The sequence below is a fragment of the Chiloscyllium plagiosum genome, chromosome 11 (assembly GCF_004010195.1).
Source record: "Chiloscyllium plagiosum isolate BGI_BamShark_2017 chromosome 11, ASM401019v2, whole genome shotgun sequence".
NCBI lineage: Eukaryota > Metazoa > Chordata > Chondrichthyes > Orectolobiformes > Hemiscylliidae > Chiloscyllium > Chiloscyllium plagiosum.
Window position 1 is genome coordinate 16,663,764 of NC_057720.1, and position 19,975 is coordinate 16,683,738.

General features: G+C 41.7%; 1 protein-coding gene across 1 annotated transcript in view; it reads left to right on the plus strand.

Moving 5' to 3' along the window:
* The first annotated feature begins 13,028 nt into the window (after positions 1-13,028).
* hfm1 (helicase for meiosis 1) overlaps positions 13,029-19,975 on the plus strand; it is a 201,026-nt gene continuing 194,079 nt past the window's right edge. The window contains exons 1-3 of the mRNA XM_043698772.1: positions 13,029-13,077; positions 14,155-14,311; positions 15,325-15,425. The gene's annotated coding sequence lies outside the window, so the exon portion shown is untranslated. The remainder of the gene's footprint in view (positions 13,078-14,154; positions 14,312-15,324; positions 15,426-19,975) is intronic.

A 19,975-nucleotide genomic window follows, 5' to 3' on the forward strand; every position in this document is an offset into this window, starting at 1 on the left:
TCCCCAGACCAAAAATACACGAGACTCTATACACATCGCATTGAAAGACCCAGACCATAATACAGCTGAGTGCATCAATGAAAAAGGGCTCCAGTCCATCAATGTGCAAGCAATCTGTGATCATCAGTAGCACATCCTAAAAGTCTGCTTCAGGTTCCCTGCAAGTTGCCACGATGCCTAAATCCTTGAGAACTTTCATCTCCCTACTGCATTTAAGGGACTACATGCCTTACCATGATGGATACTGGAGTACAAGGGCTTCCCTCTGTGACTATGGCTGATGACTATTATACGATGTCATATCTGAGGCCATGACAGAGCAGATAATGGGGCAGACCAAGGAGGCCGGAGTTCAAGTCCCACCTGTTCCAGAGGTGTGTAATAACACTTCTGAACAGGTTTGATTAGAATATATCTGCAGTCCTCACACAGACAAATTCTCACACCACAATCCTGTCCACAGAACAAGTTTGTCCACAGCAATTAAAACTTCTTTATTTGCAAACTGGTATTTGTTCTTATATTTCATGTTATAGTCTTTTCAGAGGATTGACAGTGGGATTTTAACTCACTTAAAACTCAATTGTCTTCCACAGGGTTTACAGGGTTGACCCCTTCAGCAACTATTTACAAATAGTTGTTCTATGATTCTATTATTTATGTCCAACAATGTAATTTTCTGGACAGCAGAAAGTGAAAACCCACTAGCAGTAATAAACACTGAAAACCAAATATATTTTACATGGTAAGTATATAAAATATGGGAATCATGTTCAATAGTGAAAGAGCATTTGATATTTTCCTATTAATATGACTATTTATCTTTATTATGTTGGTTTTGAAATGCTTGCCAATGTCACCTTTGTTCACGTTACCTTTGCAAGCACCGATAAAAGTGGATTAAAAGTGTTAATGCTAACTTCAAAAGTAGGAAGCACATATTACAAGGTCATCCAGCTTTGGGAATTTATTGTTTTTTTAGGCATGCATCCTTCTCTTTTCTGGTTCATCTGAGACTAGAAACATTCACCACACAAGTCTGAAATTACCCACCAAACGTTTTCATTCATTCTTTCTGCCCTCTTCATCAAATTATTTAGATCATTATATGTAAATCACACTGTGCCAAATAGTATTTCCAAAATAAACCAACAAGAAAAAAACTTACATTTACATGGATCAGCTTCTATTTTCAACTTTTACAAACTTGCATTGAAAAACGTTATTAGATTTACAATAATTGTTTCTTCTTTCTCAAACAACCAGATGATAAATATTAAGGTAATTGACACAAGAATAAGGGTGGATTAAAAGAATTGTTACAATACAGCAAGTTATTTTAAACTGGAACACAAGTACCGTTTGAAAGAATGGGGGAAGCAGATTGAACAATAACTTTCAAAAGGGAACTGGACAAATATTACAAAAGGAAAACATGTTTGCAGGACAACAAGGAAAGAGTAGGGTATGGGGTTGATTACACATCTCCTTCAAAGTGCCATCTGAGCGGTCTCTCTTACTGTACCCTCAGCTTCAATTATTCTAACATTTTCAAATTTTCTTTCTTGTGTGTACCTCCTACTCTCCTAAAAATGCTCTTGCTCCCACATTTTTGGCAGTAATTGTCCTCTGACACCTCATTTAGCTATTAATTATTTATTTGTGAGCCTTGACAACATCAACAACTTGTATTTATACAGCACGCCCAACATTGTAAAATATTTCAAGGTATTTCACTGAAGCTTTATCAAACAAAGTTTGACTTCAAACCACACAAGGAAATATTAGGGCTAATGATCAAAAGCTTGCTCAAAGAGGGAGGTTTTAGTGAGTGTCATGAAGAATGAAACCTTTGATGCCTCAAAAGAATCTATCCTTGGCCTCCACCTATTTTTCACCTGCACCCTGGTCCTCAGCAACATCATCTGAAAAACACAGGCAGAGAGGATTTTATCCTTCCATCCTGGGTGGATGTCAGTACATGTGACAAATTAAAAATTTAAAATCTCAGAAAGTCAGTTGGAACCTGGCAACTTTCATATTTAAGTTGAATATGTTCATAAGTGAATGGAAAACTATTTTGGGATGGCAGGTCTGCTTTTAAAATCTGCAAAGGCAATTGACTACACCATATTCACAATACTGCAGCTGCTTTACAGAACATTGGAAACTGAGCAGAAGTTTGGAATATAAGACAATAAATATCGAAGCAGAATTAGGCTATTCAGCACTAAGCCAGCTCCACCATTCGATCATGGCTGATGTTTCTCAACCTCATTCTCCTGCCTTCTCTGCATAATCCTTGATCCTCTTACCAATCACAAACCTAGTTATCTTTGTATTAAATCCATTCAATGACCTGGCTTCCATAATCTTCTGCAGCAATTAGATCCACCAATTAACCACCCTCTGGTTGAAGAAATTCCTCCTCATCTCAGTTCTAAATGGTAATTCCTTCACTCTAAGGTTGTACCCTCGGGTCCTGGATTCTTCTACTAACAAAAACATCTCCTCCACATCCACTCTATCCAGCCTCAGAATTCTATGCAGTTCAAGCAGATCCTACCTCATTTGTCTAACTCTAATAAGCACAGACCCAGAGTTCTCAATCACTCCTCAAACACCAAGTCCTTCAACCCCAGGATCATTCTTGTAAACCTCCTGTGGCTGCCCTTCAACGCCAGAACATCCTTGTTTAGAAAGGGGGTCCAAAGCTGCTCACCGGTTCTTGAAAATGACTCTCCAGTGTTATTTTAAGCATAAATAAGATCTAAATGCACATACCACAACTTTATACTTTAGGGAAGAAAATAGCAGCTATTTCATTGATGGGATTGTTGACAGGCAAAAAGAGGAATCTGGAGAATTTCAGAGGAATTTCAGTTGGTCACTGTGGATGAGAGTTCATAGACGCATCAGGTAATAAACAAGTTCCCAAAAGAATCTGACTGACGTACAAAATTATGCCCCATGAAACCCATTCATTTCTAGAGGGAGACAAGGAAGCCCTCAGGAGTAAATTGATGGAAGTTCATCTTAAAAAATGTTAGAATTAGCCAAATAAATGTGCATATTCAGAAAGAATGACCTGGATTTCTATCAAGCCTTTCATGATCTCAAGAAATTCCAAAGTGCTTTACAGCCATTTAATTCTTTTGTTTAAGTATAGTCACTGTTGTCGGTAACCTAGAAGCCAATATGCATATAACAAGCTCCCTCAACTGCAATGTGACAATGACCAATTTGTTCTTGTAGTGATGTTGATTGAGGGGTAAATATTGGCCAGGATGCTGGTAAATATTAAAATAGCATCATAGGATCGTTTATGTCCTGATAGTGAACAAGGGTGTCAGTTGAACATCTCATTTGAAAATGGAAACCTCTAGGAAGACAACCTCTAATCCAGATTCCTCCTTTTGTCAGTCTACAATCCCATCATGAAATATCTGCCGCTTCTTTTCCCCCTGTACTGTAATGCTATGGCATGTGCATTTAGATCTTCTTTGCACTTAAAGTAACACTAGGAAGTCATTTTCCTTGTACATGCTGGCAGCAGGGATCCTCATCTGCTGCTGAGACAGACTATATCGGAAAATCACAGACATGCTATTTGCAATTTACTATCCATTAATCTCACTGGAAGGAAAGTGAATAGCATGTTTCTGTAAGTGCTGGAGGCAGATGATATCCCCTGTTACCAACCTGTGCTCAGGAAATGTAGGCTGTAGTCTTATTAATGCATTTAATTTTTACATTACATTTGAAGAAAAAAATGCCCAGGTTAATAAATTGATCCAGTTATTAAATTGAAAATGGCTTTGTGCATATTCAATAATTAATCAGCAAATAGTTTAAGAGGAGCAGTATGATGGCGCACTGGTCAGCACTGCTACCTCGCAGTGGTCAGCACTGTTGCCTCACAGTGCCAGGGACCTGGGTTCAATTCCAACTTTGGATGACTGTGTGGAGTTTACACATTGTCCCCACGTCTGTATGGGTTTCCTCCCACAGTCCAAAGATATGCAGGTTAAGTGGACCGGCCATGCTAAATTACCCCATAATGTCCAGAGATATGCAAGCTAGGTAGGTTAACCATGGTGAGTGTGGGTGAGATGCTGTTTAGAGGATTAGTGTAGAATCAATGGGCTGAATGGCCTCTTTCTGTACAGTAAAAATTGTATGTAAAGATATGAATAAAATAATATTAACTTTTCAGCTTCTGCCAACATACTTTTGGGGAGGTAAAAACACTTTTTTTTCAGATGATCATCATAAAAAGATGGATTAGGTGATAAACAAGTGCCTAAACTACAAGAAGAAAACAAAAGGACTGCAGATGCCGGAAATCAGTAACAAAATCAGAAATTGCTAGAAACAACTCAGCAGGTCTGGCAGCATCTGTGGAGAGAAAGCAGAACTAATGCTTTGAGTACAGTGACCCTTCTGCAGAACTAATGCTTTGAGTCCAGTGACCCTTCGGCAGAACAAACAAGAATTTGATCGAATTGCAAAAAATGAAACCCAACTTCATCCATAATTTGGGTCAAAATCCTGGAACTCCCTCCCTAACAGCATTGTGGGTGTTCTTAAACCAACTCACTATCTGATTCTCAAGAGCAATTATGGGGATAGGCAATAAATCCTGGTTCAGCCGGCAATGCCCTCAGCCCATTAAAGAATTTTTCAAAATTCCTAATAACTGTGAAGAATTATAAATTTTCAGGCATGCTGTCACTGAGTCTTTTGATTTGATATAGCAATAGAAGTCAATACTTAACAGTACGAAAGCCAGTGCAGTCATGTTCAGGCAGGCTTTGAATTGTCAGCAAAATGTCTCTGGTTGCAAATGAACAACAGCTCACTTTTGTAAATAATGGATTATATTAGCCAAAAGAAAAAAAGAATTTTGGGTAATTTTAATGTAAACCAAGCATTAATATTCATTTTAAGAATTAAATCATGAATATTTGTCTTTAACATTGTGCACTGTTAAGTTTAATCATTTATTAAAATATTGTTAAAAACAGTGTTGTGCCAACAGGTACATTTAGCAGATAACAGATGAGTGGGAAATTATGCAAGAAAGGATATAAACAGGAGAATTTCAGATAGGTTATTGTTTGTTCAGTAGAATTAAGGAGATCAGTCAGGAAAGAAGGGGAAATTGCTATCTGGGGTAAGTAAAGCATGGATTAGTGTTGCATATACTGAGATACAGGAGCTGGAAAAGTTATATAAGTGACAGCAAGTAGTCAAGGTCGTCCAAACCTTTGACTATAGATTAACAATCTGTCTAACTCAGTCTTGACTATATTCAATGGTCCAGCCTCAAATGTCTGAGGTAAAAAAATATCAAGATAGAAGAAATCCATCATCTCCATCTTAAATGGGAAACCCCTTATTTTGAAACTGTGCCTCCTAATCTAGTCTCCGCCACAAGGACAAACAACCTCTTAATATCTTCCCTGTGAAGTCCTCTCAGAATCTTAATTGCTCAATCAGCTATCTCCTTTTTTCTAAATTCCAATTAATATGGATGCAACTTCTTCACCTTTCCTCGTAAGATAATTACTTCATTCCAGGAATCAGCCAAGTGACCATTCTTTGGACTCTGTCCAATCCAAATATATCTGTGTTTAAGCAAGGAGATCAAAACTGTGCACAGTACTCTCTATGTTCATACCAATACCCGATGCTCATTGCAGTAAGACTTCCCTAATTTTGTACTGCATTCCTCTTACAATAAAAGCCATTATTCCATTTTTCTTTCAGATCAATTGGTAAACCTTAATTTGTGACTCATGTATAACAACTCTTAGATCATTCGGTACTCTAGCATTCTACAATCTCCATCTATTTAAATAATGTTCTTTATTTCATTCTTCCTACCAAAATTGGATACTCTCACAATCTCTCACATTTGGTAAATAGTGAGTTCAGCCTACATTGGAAGACAATTACACATGTTGGAGTCTTAACATTAGTTGAAAAGATGTGTAGGATGTTCTGTTCCACCTCAGCCACCAGATGAAAGAGGTGAAACCTTCCACTGTTGGGTCTGCTTAAGCAGCTACATTCTCACTATTGGGAAGAGCCAAAGGGGGCTATGTGTAAACAGACAGAGTGGTATCAATTAGTGTGAAAGGAAAAGACAATGGTCCAAATCTTCCATTCTTTAGTCTGTTGGCTAATAGGATGAAAAAGCATGTGTTTCATATCAGATAAATCTGATTTTGTCCAGCAATCATGCTCAGCTCAGCTCATTTTGCACAGATAAAACAGCTGCTGGAGCTGATTGTGCAGAAAATCATGAACACTACTGATACTCAATTCATGGAGTCAAAAGTCCTTGCTCCATATTTAAAGGGCAAATCAAAAGCCATTCATTCCTGCAATGACAAGACTATCACTCGAGCTTTCAGAGTGGATGAATGCAGAGATAAACATTCTTGCACTTACACCCTTCCCAATCAATTTGTCTCTACACTAGACAGACCTTCATTCTTGACCAACCTCTGCAGCCTGCATCCATTACACTCCAGCTTCCCTCCTTTGGTCATTCCTATGACGCATGCAATTTATATTACAACCATCTGATTTCAAACATTGATGAATGTTTCTCAAAGGGGACAAACAATGGCTCCTCCAAAGTCAAGCAAGAAATCTACCTCGTCAGATGTATGCCTTGTATATGCAGTCAAGTATCTGAACACTCACATTGCTTGCTCGTGAAAAACCTAATTGGGAAGGGGAACTGAATGCTGGCATTTTAATAAGAATGCAAAACGGTTACTCAATATTTGCCATCTTACAAGCTTAACTGCCTTTAATGTTTTGGCCAACTTAATTGTGAAAGTTCAATCCACTATGGGATTCTGAATTTTGGCTTTTCTCCCAGTTAAGTTCCACTGTCTACTCCTGGGAGCAGCTCAAATCCTGCCCATACTGTAGAGAAGAACAAATGGGTAGTAGAGATTGGAAAATTCAGGAGTTGGACATCACCCTGCATTACAAACAAGCTATCCAGCCAACTGATGTAACTGATCCTCCTGGTAAAATATCACTAGCTTGTATGTGTCCTTTTAAAAAGGTTGTTTTGTCCTATGTGTTTTCTTCAAGCCAGATCAGAAAGGCAGAGGAGCAGGAAGCAGTCAGCAGAATAGAGGAGCTTGGATTCAGAGTGGCAATCTATGTATGTAAACAAGTGAAAACAGAATAGCTTTAGATAATGTAATGTAGAACAGGGAAATTAAAACTGCACTGCTTAGGGCCATACTTAAACATGTATTGGACATGGTGATCTAAAACCCTTAAAATGGGTTTGACACTTTCCAGCATAAACGTGCGCAATGTAAAAGCTGTCATGCAATGTCTCTACATTGGCTTATCTGGCCCAAAGCAGACCTCCTGTTTCTGCATGAGTTTGGGATACAACACCTCAGTGACTCCAGGAAATGATCAAGCTTGTGGGCCTATGATTTGGTCAGGGGTAACAACTGCTGTTCCTCCAGCTTGGATATTCTGCTGTGAGGATGCAACTTCACCATCTCTGAAATTAAAAGCGTTCCTTGTAGCAGACATTATGTACAGAAATGCTTCCCTGAGATTAATTAACATGTACACCCTAATGGTAAAGAGCGAGTGCCTGGCCATCCTGCAACAGCTCCCACTGCTGCTAAAGACATCCAGGCCGGTTGTCCAGGCCAGAGACTGCAACTGCATCATCAATGTGGCTAGATGATCTAGAGGGGTTGACAGCAAACTGGACACCACACCCAGATTCTTGATGGAAACAGTTAGACACCAAACTCTTCAGCACCCCTGCAGACGGAGCGCAGCATAGATATACCTGGTCACGGCCAGACAGGTCTATCCATTCCAGGATAGATTTCTGTTTGTGTCCCTAATGTTCTCAATCAGATCCACTGACATCAAGTCAGTATTCTCTGACCACTGTCTCCTGCTGACCAACTGTCACATGCAGGATGACCAGTGAGCCGGAAATGCAACGTGGAGGCTAAATGTGAAACTTTTGACCCCAGGAAACATTAAGGAGCTCAAAAGGAATTACAAAGATTGGAGAACTGTATAACTTCTCTTTCAGCCTCCAGTGAACTGCTGAAAAAACAATCGAGGAGAACATCAAGAGGTTCATCATCCTCATGGATGTCCAGAAGGTGAGAGAGAGAGAGACAGGAAAAACTGTCAAAACTCCAGGAAAGCATGCAGAACCTGTCACTATCAAGGAAGATACCCAATTGTATGACTCGACATCCAGACAGCATGGCCACCTAGTCTTTTCTATCCTCTATTACAGAGGTCTTGCAGGAGAATCTGGACCAGCCGTTATCCTTCAATGAGCTAACTAGGGGCCTTGAATTCTTTGAGAAGAGTAAAACTCCCAGGAAGCTATGGCTTACCAGCTGTGCTGTATTCAGTTCTTTGGGATTTGATTGTCAGGACCTGCTGGAAGTGTGCAACAGTATGCTTCTGCCCAGTAGCATGTCCGAGTCCATGAGGAAGGGCTTCATCTACAAGTAGAAGGAGGAGAAGTAGGAAATCAGAAATCAGCAATCAGTCTCACTGCTGAATGTAGATTAAAAATCCTGTCCAAAGTCATCACCAACCAAGTCAGTTCTGCTCTGGGATCAGTGATTCATCCCAACCAAGCCTGTGCTGAAATGGGCAGGAAGATCTTTAACAGCCTTGTTCTCCTCAGAGAAATGATCACCTATACACAGGACAGTGGGGATAGATGCCTGCCTGATTAGCCTTGACAGGAGAAGGCCTTTGACGCATTATTATACACCGACATGGGCTTTGGAGAAGACATCCATAACTGGATCCAATTGCTCTACACCAACATCAGTACTGCAGTCTCAATCAATGGGTGTGAATCAGAAAGTTTTCAGTTAGATCTGGAGTCAGGCAGAACTGCCCTCTCTCTGCAGGCTTGTTTGCTTGTTGTATAGAATCGTTTGCTGAATCCATCAGGAAGGATGCAAGCCTAACAGTGGTAACTAATCCAGGCAGGGGTGGCCTGCAGGTCAAAGCCTTCTGCACATGGATGATGTTGCCATTTTTTGTGCAAATCTGCTGTCATTGCACAGACTCATAAGCACCTGCAATCAGTACAACCTTGCCTTGGGAGCCAAGGTAAATTGAGACAAAAGTGAGGCCATGTTTTTTGGAAATTAGGTCGACTGATCCTTTATCCCCTTCATCGTCAGGACAGATTGCCTGGGGCTGGAGCATGCACAAAAATTTGGGAGCAGCATATCGCCAAGGTGAGGCAGAAACTGGGCAGATGGGACCACTATTCCTTCTCCATTGCAGTTAAAAACTTGATCATCAGCTATGATGTACTGTCAGTATTTCTACACATGGTGTAGGCCCATTCCCTGAGCCTGTGCCACGACAGTCACCCGAGCCACCTTCCACTTCATCTGGAAGTCTAAGATGGAGCATGTCTGCAGGGACACCATGTAAAAAGCCCTGGATAAATGGGGGAAGTATATATCCAATGCCACCTTCAGCCTCTTGGCCACATTTTTGAATGGCTGCATCAACTTATGTGTCGACACTCGGTAGCAAACACCAACTGTCACTGTGTACTGAGGTTGACCTGTCACTGGTTTTGTGAAGGATAGGTCTGGCTTCAGTGCTGCAGATGATCCAAGTAGTTGTATGGTTCCATACAACATGTCTTTCATGGTAAAAATTGCAAAGAAAAATACCTTTGCCAACAAGTCCATCAGGAACCGGTCAGCACATAGTTTCCTTGCAGGAAAAGGAAAGGATGGATCCTATTGGGTGGTTCTCTGAGCAGACTGTCAAAGTCATTTGTTGAGAGTATGGTGCTGGAAAAGCACACAGGTCAGGCAGCATCCGAGGAGCAGGAGAATTAACATTTAAGTCATAATCCTTCATCAGGAATGAGGCTTGTGAGCCAAGGGGGTAGAGAGATAAATGAGAGGGGGAAGTAGGTTTGTAGGAAGGTAGCTGAGAGTGGATGAAGATGGGGGAGAAGGTGATCGGTCGGAGAGGAGGGTGAAGCAGATAGGTGAGAAGGAAGATGGACAGGTCAAGAGGGCGGTGCTGAGTTGGAGGCTTGGGACTGGGATAAGATGGGGGGAGGGGAAATGAGGAAACTGATAAAATCCCTATTAATCCTGTGTGATTGGAGGGTCCTGAGATGGAAGATGAGGCGTTCTTCTTCCAAGCGTCAGGTGGTTAGGGCCTAGTGATGGAGGAGGCTAAGGACCTGCATGTCTTTGGTGTAGTGGGAGGGGGAGTTGAAGTGTTTAAATTATTTAGTACAGCTTTTCTCTCTTTCTGTTCCTGAAATATGTCACAATTAGTAACTTTCCTCTGCACTCACTCCAAGACACTTGCTTTTGTTTTCACACTTGGGACGTGGGCATCACTGGTTGGGTCAGCATTTATTGCCCATCCCTATTTGCCCTTGAGAAGTTGCATCTCTGGTGGTGAGGTCGGTTTGTCGGTGGCGGAAATGGTGGAGGATGATACGATGTATCCAGAGGTTGGTGGGCTGAAAGGTGAGGACTGGGGGGTTCTGTCCTTGTTGAGGTTGGAGGGGTGGGGTTCGAGGGCAGAGGTAAGGGAAGTGGATGAGATGCGCTAGAGTGTATCATTGACCCCATGTGAGGAAATATTGTGGTCTTTGAAGAAGGAGGCCATCTGGTGTGTTCTGTGGTGGAACTGGTCCTCCTGGGAGCAGAAGTGACGGAGGCGAAGACATTTGGAATAAGGGATAGTGTTTTTATAGGAGGCAGGGTGGGAGGAGCTGTTGTCCAGGTAGCTCTGGGAGTCGGTGGATTTCCATGTAGCTGTGGGAGGCGGTGAGTTTCCAGGTAGTTGTGGGAGTCGGTTCCTCCATCTCCATCGCATCTGGTCCCACCACAGAACACACCAGAAGACCTTCTTCTTCAAAGACTGCAATTTCCCCTCCCATGTGGCCAATGATGCCCTCCAGTGCATCTAAGCCACTTCCCGCACCTCCGCCATCGAACCCCACCCCTCCAACTGCAACAAGGACAGAACCCCCCGGTCCTCACCTTCCACTCCACTAACCTCTGGATACATCGTATCATCCTCCACCATTTCCGCCACCTACAACTGGATGCCACCATCACAGATAAAAAGACCATTCCCTTCACAGCTCTTTTGTCTGGTCCACGCCCCCCACCAACCCACCTTCCCGGCATCTTCCCCTTTCACCGCAAGAATTGCAAAACCTATGCCCACACCTCCCCCCCTCATCTCCGTCCAAGGCCCCAAAGGAACCTTCCACATCCATCGTGGATTTACTTGCATTTCCACATGTCATTTACTGTATCTGTTGCCCCCAATGCGATCTCCTCCACACTAGGGACACAGGATGCCTACTTGCAGAACGCTTCAGAGAACATCTCCAGGACACATACATGAAGCGACCCCACTACCCCATGGCCGAACACTTTAACTCCCCCTCCCACTCCGCCAAGGAAATGCAGGTGCTGGGCGTCCTCAATTGCCAAACCCTAACCACCCGACGCCTGGAGGAAGAATGCCTCTCCCCACCTTATCCCAGATCCAACCTTCTCAGCACCGCCCGCATGATCTGTTCATCTCCCTCCCTACCTATCCACTCCACCCTCCTTTCTGACCTATCACCATTACCACATCTTCATCCACCTATCACACTCTCAGCTACCTTCCCCCACAGCCCAACGCCCCCTCCCATTTATCTCTCCACCCCCTCGGCTCATAAGCCTCATTCCTGGAGAAGGGCTTATGCGCGAAACAACAATTCTCCTGCTCCTCGGATGCTGCCTGACCTACTGTGCTTTTTCAGCACCACACTCTGATCTCCAGCATCTGCAGTCCTCACTTTCTCCCTGTCAAAGTCTTTTGGCTAAATGCCACATCACAGGAACTTTCCAATAAGCACCAAGATATAAAGAAAGGAGTGGGAGTCAGCCAAAGAGTTGCCTACTTGCAGAACACTTCAGAGTACATCTCCAGGACACATACATGAAGTGACCCCAGTGCCCCATGGCTGAACATTTTAACTCCACCTCCCACTCCGCCAAGGCCTGAAGAAGGGCTTATGCCCGAAACGTCGATGCTCCTGTACCTTGGATGCTGCCTGACCTGTTGCGCTTTTCCAGCAACACATTTTCAGATCCAAAGAGTTGCCTCAATGTAGAACAAAGTATAAATTGGGATATAAGGGAGACATACAGGAAGGATCATACAATTGTCATATCAGATTTAAGTCTGCACGTTGAATAGATAAATCGATGGGTAAAGATAACTAGAGGGCATAGGTTTAGAGTGAGAGGGGAAAGATACAAAAGAGACCTAAGGGGCAACTTTTTCACACACAGGGTGGTATGTGTATGGAATGAGCTGCCAGAGGAAGTGGTAGAGGCTGGTACAATTGCAACATTTAAAAGGCATCTGGATGGGTATATGAATAGGAAGAGTTTGGAGGGTTACGGGCTGGGTGCTGGATTGCGTTGGGATATCTGGTGGGCATGGACGGGTTGAACCGAAGGGTCTGTTTCCGTGCTGTACATCTCTATGACTTGGCTGGTGATGAGAAGATCCTTCATACACACCTGGGTTCTGTGTGCCACTGTACACTGCCCTCGAAGTGTCTGCACTAGTGAAGAGAAGGTCATAATGTCCTTCTGGAACTTTATAAAAATAGTGAACTGTCTTTGAATTTTTTTCGCTGTTTGCGCGAGAATTCTACATGTTTGGCTATCACATAATGGGAAAAAGGTTGTAGATGCGTAAACTGAAAGGGGGATTGCAAATGCAACACTGAAATACAGACCCCTTTTGTAAGAATCTACCATTTGCGAATTTCATTTCCCCTCACACTCCCCTTCCCTGTTCCACTGGCCCTCCCGCGGACCGTTATTCCATTGCCATCCTCGTGCTCTCTTTGCCCAGGCCGCGTGTGCGGGAGCCGGTGGAATTCACGCGCTGCGGGGGTCACGTGGGCTTCAGGTGCCCTGAATGGCCAGGGTCGTCGAGAGGCGCCGAACTGAAGAGCCGCCAAGTGTGAGGAACAAATTTTGTTTATTCTTTCAAATCCCGGAAAACGGGTAATCTGAGTCGGCTGATTAATGCTGAGGCGCATTTCATTTATGAACTGAGGGGAGGAGTTTGAAAGTTTAAAGCCAGGCTGTTGTCATGACAGGGAAGGCATTTTAAAATCAGTCTTGCGGATTTGCCAATCTCTTGAATCGTCCTGCAGTCTCCAGGATTGAAACATTAATCTCCTGGACATTTTTGCAAGCAACCCTTGGCAGCATGGATTTTATGGAATTTTAAAAAGAGTTTAAGCAATTTGGCTAGGTGCTGCTTAGGTTCAGGGTGACTGCATACCAGTTACTAGCTTTGTGGGCTGCTTTATCCCATAGAGAAAGTAAGGACTGCAGATGTTGGAGATTAGAGTCCAGAGTGTGGTGCTGGAAAAGCACAGCCGGTCAGGGAACATCCGAGGAGCAGGATGCAGCCTGACCTGCTGTGTTTTTCCAGCACCACACTCTAGACTCTCCCTTATCCCATGGCCCAGACCAAAGATATGCAGGGAGGTGGATTGGACATACTGAATTGCACATAGCATCCGGGGATGTGCAGGCAAGGTAGGTTAGCCATGGGTAATGCAGGAATTTGGGGATAGGATAGAGATTTATGTCTGGGAGGGATACCCTTTGGAGGTTTGATGTGGACCTGAGGGGTTGAATGGCCTGCTTCCAAACTTAGAATCTATGGATTCTAAGTGACTCTCCACGTTGCACAACTCAGCTTGACCCATACTGCTCACAACTAAAACCACCCAACAACCCAGAAAAATCTGTTACAGACATAAGTCTCAAGAGACAGTTTTGAGGTTCTGTACCTCATGAGACTGCTTATTTTCATGAGACTGCTTATTTTATCTCTCTCAGCTTGACTCACAGACCCAATTAGTTTTCCCAGGCCATGGGAAACCTAGCATCTGGAGAAAGGTGAGTACTTATCAGTTATGCTTGTGAGCCAGGAGGAGGAGGAGTGCTTTATCCAGGCAAACCTATTTCTTTCTCTAAGTGATAGGCGAGGGCTCCATGTGACACTGATTTTCTTTTTCCTCAGCTTAGTGATCATTGGCCTTTCTCTGCCACAACCATCTATGCCTATTACTTCATCTCCAAACTAGACTATTTACTGTTTTGTCATTTGCCATTCCGTGTGATGTCAAGAAATCTCCTGATCCTGGCTGACACATCTCTTGCAAAAGCCTACCTGACAGGTATCCAAGCCTATCAGTTGGGCATACATCTTGATTTTGTTGTTCCAGAAATGTCAGAAGAATCTGAATTTTCAGATCCACCCTCTCTCCAGCCCCCCACTTCTCAAACTCTATAGTACTGGGCCAAATATATTTCTTTATTTCCAACTTGTATGGGAACATGGTGCACAATTACAGGGTGGAATTATTGAAGGCCATCTGATGAAACCAATGCAAATACATTTAATTAAAGTTGTCAACCCTAGAGTTTGACGTCATACTTTGACTGCATGCAGCTAAGGATTTAGTTACTTTGGGATTAGAAGGCTGCTGTGGAGTTTTTGTGTTGTAATTGTGCTGTGTGGGACAAAGTATTGTTCCTATAGCATTGTTTTTCTTATTTGGCCTCAATATTGTCAAGGCAATATTCATTGTTTATCCTTAGTTGCCCTGAAAAGTTGAAGTCGTTTTCTTTTTCATTTCAAACATTATTTAAAACGTGCAGGTCAGGTCCAGGAGGGGAACAGGTTATAGGGTAGCAAGTTTAATAATACCTCACCTGTTTCCACCCCTCACCACATCAACCCACACAGGTTTAATTGATTTTGTTTAGAATTCAAATCCACAATTGACTGCAAACTGATCAACTCATCTGATCCCAAGTTATTGGTTTGGTTCCATGTGGTATATTATACATGCAATGTTGAAAAAAATGTCTCTGACTTTACCACAGCAGTAATACCTTTCCCACTACAAGTTCTCAATAACCATAACATAATTGCAGAGCTGTTCCATTTAATCAAAGATTGCCAAGTCTTTTTTTTTAAACACTGTACCTGTAGGAGCAGGAAATATGAAATGGAAACAGGAAATTCTGGAAATGCAGTCTCATTATCGTCTGAAAATATAAAAGACAGCTTGACATTCAAACAAATTCTCTTTTCGGCTGTTGTATAATTGTATAATATTATGTATTTTGGATTCATATGATTATTTCACTGAGTACTGTTGTCTTTTGTTTATGTTGTTATTAGCTAAAGAAAAGTGGTCTCATATGCAAGATGCTCGAGCTTGAAGAGGATTGTTTGCTACCTTTGGATGCTTTGTTTTTTGAAAAGCCTTCATCTGAGGAAGTGTATGTTATTTTGTGTTTTACTACATAAAGGTGCTTCATCTTGGCCTGCACTCCTGATTGATCAAACCTCCCAAAGTCTCAAATTACTTTGATTTTGGCTTGCTTCAGTCTTGTAACCAGGTGCAAAAACAGATGATCTGATAAATTAAATCATTGTCGACGAGTGTGTTTTGTTATGTTTTGATGGAACTTAATTTCCAGATGATGTTGCAATTTAGGAGAATTGCTGTACTTGTTCCTATTGAGACATGATAAATACTGACAAAATTGAGATTGACCAGGCACCTTAGAAAACCAGTCAAGTTATCATCGCAAATGGAGTTTGCATTTGATCATATATGCCTACAGCATATTCTACTTTTAGTGTTTTCAAATGGCACATTAAATTTTAATAATTATTTTTATTACCTAGGAAATGTAAGCTGCATTATGATGTAAAGTAATGGAAATGGAAAATTATTAACCATAACAGTAGTAGCCTGATATACACTTGTAAAATTGCTTTTTATACACTTCTATCATTGGGTCCACTAGTAGTTAACATCTTTGCTTTATCTCCAGAATACGTATATATTCCCCCAGCCCTTTAATGACTATTTGATTTTTGTTGCTGTATTTGCGCACATAACAAACTGCCCTCCACCTTTAAATAATTTGTGGTAGATGAAGCATTTTGACATATTTTAGACTTGATTAGCTATATAAATGTAAGTTTTTCAGCTGTTGGGAGAAGCATTTTATTATTTCTCAATTCACCTATAAGCATACTTGGAGAAATTAGGATGACAGTATCATTCTTCATAAAAAGAGGGTCAGCAGTTCTATATTAATATTTTTGAGGCTGAATTATAGATAAGAAATATGCATTAATTAAAAATAATTATCAAACAAAACAATGGAATATTGAAATTTTCATAAACTAACTAAGCTGATATGCTCAAGTTCTAACATGATAAATATAAAGGTGCGAAATCATTTGACCATCTGCATATTTGTTCTGGGGTAAAAGATAGAGTTGCTGCAGTAGTTGAGATGTCCTTTAACTAAAAGAGAACAGGAACTTTCTTTACTGCATGAGATGAGTAAGCATTGGCTCAAAATTTCTTGGGGGCTTGCAGTTGAAATGTTACATTTCTGTCAGAGGCTGCAACACAGAAATCCAAAAGAAATTGTGGCAACAGTGACTAAATTACTTTCGCCACGTATGATTCTTGAGGACTTTTGCACTGTTCTGTCACTTCATCTGACCAAAATAGTGATAAGATCATTATAACAGCTGCACTTCATTCAAATCAATAAAAATTGCTGAAAGAATGCGACTTGGATTGCCACACTCCAGTTTCATCTATCAAAGAATAGCGTGCATAGGCTAGTTATAGTGAAAATGCCAAATTGTGACAAAGTATTCAAGGCAAACAGTTTGCAGTTCCATTGCGTTTTTTTTACTTTCCTTCCTTGACAACCAGGTGTAAAAACAGATGATCTGATAAATTAAATCATTGTTGACGAGTTTGTTTTGTTATGTTTTGATGGAACTTAACTTCCAGATGATGTTGCAGTTTAGGAGTCTTGCTGTATTTGTTCCTATCATCCTGATTTTAAAAGGAAACTGGGTGGAAACTTGAGCGAAATAAACACAGTGCTGCAGGTATAGAATGTGGGAATGGAACTGACTAGATTGCTCTAAGACAATGGCATGAACTTGAAGGATTGAACATTCAATATCACTCCAATTCTGCATTAGTGCTACCCAAACCTTTGCTCCCCTATGACTCCATTTGGAGAAATCAATGTTGTTGGGATCTCAAATCAAAACACAGACTTGCTTTCTCACATTCACATTCTCTCTTTCTATCACTGATTTACTCACCATATCTGTCTATCACGTTCTCACCTGTTTACTCTTTATCTCACTCTCACTCTTTCATGCGTATTGGCATATGCTGTCTCTAACTCGCAAGGTAAAGAAGCTATTTGCAGCAAGATTTAAGGCATTGGGGATGAGGAAAAGGAAGGAACCATTTGCAGCTAGATTGTATTGTGGAGTGGACACCAACAGAATTGTGATGGAGTGGGGCCAATGGAAGAGCCATTTGCAGCCATGTTAAACTCATCAGGTAGAGCAGCCTCCTACCGTCTCCAGCTGAATCGTCCAGGACACAAGGTAGGCAAAAAAGGAAGGAGAAACATAATTGCCACAAAATCAGAAATTGTAGGAGAAATTCAGCAGCACGTTGTAGCATCTGTGGAGAGAAAGCAGATTTAATGTTTGGAGTCCAGTGACCCTTAAACGTAATTGATTCTGGCATGGCCAGTTGGCCAATGATTGCCATATGTCATAATTACAAATGATCAGTGGCCAAATAGCACTTCTGCAACTGCAGCCCCAAAATTTTATTTCTCAACCCAACTTGGGAGCAGAGGCCACAATTTTAGAAGTTTTGAATTATCAACACTGCTTTGCCTGGAGGCCCACTGAAGATGTTACTTAGTAGAGTGATGAAACGTCTGGAAATAATACTTCCAGCTCAGCGAGCAAACCTATATTCAGAACCTCAACCTGAGCTACAAATCTTCTCAAAACTTGAAGCACAATCCCAATGTGTTGATGGCTGTAGTTATAATTCTCTTAGGCAGCTCTAGACACCACATCAGATTCTGAAGTAATCCTGATTAATCTGAACAAGTTCTTTTTATGAAAGTATTTTTTAGATATCTAAAAGGTAAGAGAGAGGCAAGGGTGGGAATTGGATCACTGGAAAATGAGGCTGGAGCAAATGGAGGAACTGAATGGTTACTTTGCATCAATTTTCGCACTTGAAGGCACCAGGAATACCAGAACTTCAAGAGATGTTGGGTGGGGAGGTGGGGTGGGAAAGTGGGTGTAGATACAGGTGATTGTAGTGGCCATCACTTAAGGAGAAACTGCTGGGGAAGCTTAAATGTCTGATGGTGGATAAATCACCCAGATGGGATGGACTAAACCTCCAGGTTCTGAAGGAGATAGTAAAGGCATTCATGGAGATAATTCATGAATTACTGGAGTCAAGGAAGGTGCCAGAGAGCTGGAAAATGGCTAATGTAACACCCCTTTTTAAGAAAGGAAGAAAGCAGAAGACAGGAAACTAAGGCTGGTTAGCCTGACCTCGGTTGTTGGTAAGACTTCAGAGTGCATTATTAAAGATGAGATTGCTGAGTATTTGGGAGTGCATGGGAACAAAAGGAGAAAGTGAGGACTGCAGATGCTGGAGATCAGTGTCGAAAGGTATGGTGCTGGAAAAGCACAGCAGGTCAGGCAGCATCTGAGGAATAGGAGAATCGACATTTCGGGCATAAGTCCTTCATCAGGAGTGTGGTGAGGAAGAGGGCTGAGATTAAATGGGAGGGTGGGGGTGGGGCTGGGGGGAAGGTAGCTGGGACAACGATAGGTAGAGCAGCCCCTACCTCCATCTACCTATCACCTTCCCAGGTACCTGCCCTAACAGGGGACTTAAAAGGATAACTTTATGAAAAAAAAATGTTTAAACTATTTATTGAGATTCTTTAAGTAACATGTGCCATGAATAAAGGAGAACCAGGGAAGCATTTGAGAAGATGACCATTAAAGATTGCTTATGCATTGGGTAACGTTTTGGCATTTTAAGAGATCAGTTAAAGAACAGGAAACAGAAAGCAGGCATAAATGTATCTGGTTGGAAAGATATAATGGGTGATGTGCCACAGAGATCACTGCTGAGGTCTCACCTTTTTTTTTACAATTCATATGAATGACTTGGATGAAAGGACTGAAGGATTGCCAAATTTGCTGCTGACATGAAGATAGATAGACAGCAATATTTGACTGATCTAGTTGAAAATATGATTAACTTTTGGGGAAAATGTATAGTTAGATTAGGAATTACTTTCATCATTAAATTTGTTTAAGGAATTATCGATGGTGAGGCCTTGGGTCTCACCATCTCTGATAGCATTTGCGCTTGTTAAAATGATAGTGTCTTTGGTAAGCTGTGAAGAGGACATGAGACAACAGAGGGATAAAGATGGGTTAAATGAATGGGCATATGTCTCGCAAATGTGAAATTGTCCATTCAACAGGAAGAATTAAAAAAAGCATACGATCTAAATGATGAGAGATCACAGATTTCAGATCTGCAGAGTGATCTGGGTGTCTCCAGTACACAATTCGCAAAATTTTGTTCTACAAAATAATTAGAAAAATTAACTAAATGTTTAGATTAGATTACTTATAGTATGGAAACAGGCCCTTCGTCCCAACAAGTCCACACCAACCCGCCGAAGCACAAACCAGCCCCCTACATTTACCCCTTCACCTAACACTACGGGCAATTTAGCATGGCCAATTCACCTAACCTGCACATTTTTGGACTGTGGGAGGAAACCAGAGCAAACCCACGCAGACATGGGGAGAATGTGCAAACTCCACACAGACAGTTGCCTGAGGCGGGAAATGAACCCAGGTCTCTGGTGCTGTGAGGCAACAGTGATTAGATTACATTACTGTGTGGAAACAGGCCCTTCGGGCCAACAAG